Raw genomic sequence first — 3,592 nt, forward strand, 5'->3', positions numbered from 1 at the left:
ATATATATATATATATATATATATATATATATATATACACAAAGACATACATTTTTAAAGGATCAGGATTAAGGATTATTGAAGGATCAGTAAAGTAACACCAGGGACATAAAATGGCTTAAAGAATTTGTTCACCTGTATATTTGGATGTATTTATTTGTCTTTATCTTGTTTTTTCTTTAAAATGTGTGGGTTTTTTTTCTTCATTTCTCTAAAACTCTAAAAAGTTTGATATTTACAGTAGTAAGTATAAAAACCACGAAAACCTCTAATACAAAACTGCGCCAAGTAAAAGCTATCGAAGTCCCATAGAAGTCAATGAGAGCTGCACTTATCTTATCGGCCCATTTTTAATCACTTAAAACTTTGAGATGTTTTCAGATTTTTATTTGCATTAATTATCAGAAAACCTTGGATCTATAGAGATTTTAGAGGGTTTCGAAAATGTTTTAAGTGTATTGTCCAGCATTTTTTTCCATTTGCACTTTTTATAGTTGGATCTTTTAATAAATTTCAAATATAGTTTAATTGTAGTTTAAAAAACTTCTAACTATACTAAAATTCAACCTTTAATAAAAAAAAAAAAGGCCTACATCAATTACTAGTTCTTTATGGAAAAAGTAGAAGAAATAAAAATCAAGTAATGTAACAATAAACCCTTTAGGGATGCACCAAATCCAAGATTCAGTTCAGGATTTGACCTTTTTCAGTATTCAGACTGAAAAAGACTGAATCTAAGTGCCTGGCCGAACCAAATCCAAAAAATCCATTGCATGGTTCTCTTCCTCCATTTGTTTTCCTAATTTGCCTATGCAAATAAGGGTTTGTTGGTATTCAGTATTTGGCTGAATCTTTTTTAAAGGAGAAGGAAAGTTTTCTTTCACTTGGGGGTACCAAATGTTAGGCACCCCCAAGTGATTGTATTTACTTACCTGAAACCCCCGGGCCGGTGCTCCTATCAACAGAAAACTGCCCTTGTCCGGGGTTCTTCATGAAGGAGTGATCCTCATCCGGCTTCTTCTTTCTTCAAATTTCCCAGAGCAAACGCATGCGCAGTAGAACAAAATAGTCAACTTTTTAGTTTGGCTTTTTTGCTCTAGTAAGCATGCGCAGCCGCTAGAAGAAAGAAGAAGCCGAAAGAGAATTGCTCAGTGGTGCTCACTGGAATAACCCCAGGCCGGTGCAATTTTCTGCTGATAGGAGCACTGGCCCGGGGTTTCAGGTAAGTATATGCAATCACTTAGGGGTGCTTAACATTTGGCACCCCCAAGTGGAAGAAGACTTTCCTTCTCCTTTAAGGATTCAGGATTCGGACGAATCCTAAAATAGTGAATTTATTGCATCCCTAAATAAAATTGCACTGATTATTTTGCCAGGCCATAGGTTGCTTCTGCAATGAGATGTGGCAACACCCCTACAGGGTTCCCAAACAGCTCTCTATGGCAGTCACACAACTTTAAGAGCAGAACTAATAAGTATGGCAACATTTGTTGGAATTATCCTAATTAGCACATTTCTAGTGGCTATATCTGTTTATTTCTCAAGTCACAGTAGAATTTTTTTAGAAAATGTACCTTCCACAGGATTATTCCACAGGAATATTTTATATATGTTATATACAGGTTGATGAAGATTAACTGAAGGATCTGCAGCATACCCCCTATGCACAATAACCGTTCTTACTAATGTTGACCAAACACAGAACCATAGAATCTCTTGCCCTGGCATTCTGGAGTGTCAGTAATGTAAGCTCTATCTGTAGATTGCCTGTAAAATGTGTTTTTTAGTAAACCTGGGTGGCTCCCCCACCTGATCTGATGTTCCTCTAGTTACATTCCTCATTAATAATATTTCTAAAGGATTTAGGATTTGAGACTTTTTCTGAACAGCATGCTTTGTGGGAACAATCATGTGTATAGTAAAAGTTCTGGTCATTAAAAAGTAATAGTGCTCAGAACCGGATTCTCAAATTCTACTGCCATTGCAGAACTGACAAGGCACGCAGACCTGTTTGGTCCTTCCAAATCATTAAATACCAGAAAGCTGCAATTCTACAGATGCAATGTCAGTATTGTATTAACCAGCTTGTTTGTCGATCAAAAGGCAATGTTTCAGCCCAAAACAGTGTGCTTTATGATAAGGGGCCAAGTTTAAGTATAAACTGATGCATTTCTATTTGCACAAGAGCCAGGAGACCAATTTATAATTACATATCCATGACAATACATAAACTCATCCAGAGGAACTTTTGACATTTGACAGGCTATTCAGTATTATAATTAGAATAAATTATGTGTTATGCTCGAATGCCCTCTAGTGGTGGAAATGAAAACAAAATAAAAAAGGTACTTGATTCATCAAAATAAATCTAAATTCTTGAGGGGACCCCCCCCCCCCCAAAAAAAATCTACGCACAACACAGTATTGATGCCAGCTGATATGCTTCATGGTGCTCTGTCATACAAAGTAAAATTATTTACATTACCTTTAATAAACTATAATTATGGGTGACATATTACATTTATTACCAATTAGTAGTACCATGTGCAGCACAGGTCTGCTTTCTCTGTATAGCTGTAAAGAAATCCCCCCTCCCCAGCCTCTCTCCTAACTGAGGGTGGAATGTGCAGGGCATTTGGATGGGGAGCCAGTTAGTAGTTGCTTTACACACTGATACGCCACTGGTGCCATCTATAAAAGCACAATCAGCATTTTGATGTATGAAATTTCAAAGCAACATTTGACTCAGATGTCCCAGGGCCCTAAAATAGTTTGAAGTGAGAACCAAAGAAGAAACTGTACTGGGAAACAGGCAAGAGAGGGAGATTGGCAACAGGAACAACTTACACAGAGGCAGGTGCAAGACAAGGCTTTAAGGTGGCCATAGACGAAAAGATCCGCTCGTTTGGCGACATCGCCAAATGAGCCGATCTTTCCCCGATATGCCACTAACGGGCATGGCTATATCTGGGTTAATCTGAACATTTGGCCCTATGGCCGAACGATCAGATTATGATGAGAGCGCAATGGGCTCTGGCGGGATCGGTCGGGAGAAAATCAAACCTGTCCGATCGTCCAAGCGACCTATCTCAGCCGGACGAAAAATGTCGGGACTCTCCACACACTATCCGAAAATCGTATGAAATCTCGATTCGTATGATAGCATCTTTGCGTCTATGGCCACCTTAAGGAAGGCACTGGCACATGTACATCCCAGGTTCTGGAGAAGAATGGGCTCTGTTAACTCACATATATAGCAGGGAACACATTAAAGTGGTTGTTTGCCTTTAGTATGCTGTAGACAGTGACACAGTATTCTGAGACAATTTGTTATTGAATTATTGTGATATTTGAGCTAATTAGCTTTATATTCAGCAGCTCTCTAGTTTGCAGTTTCATCAATCTGGTTGCAAGGGTCCAAACTTCCCTAGCAACCATGCATTGATTTGAATAAAATACTGGAATATGAACATGAGAGGATCCAAACCATAATATAGTTGAGCAGGCATTCAAAAGACCATTCCTCCACACAGACGTAATAAAAATCAATTAAGGCATGGCCTTACGTATTTCCTATCTCAGCATATACTTA

This window comes from Xenopus laevis, chromosome 6S (assembly GCF_017654675.1).
Source record: "Xenopus laevis strain J_2021 chromosome 6S, Xenopus_laevis_v10.1, whole genome shotgun sequence".
NCBI classification, from domain to species: Eukaryota; Metazoa; Chordata; class Amphibia; order Anura; family Pipidae; genus Xenopus; species Xenopus laevis.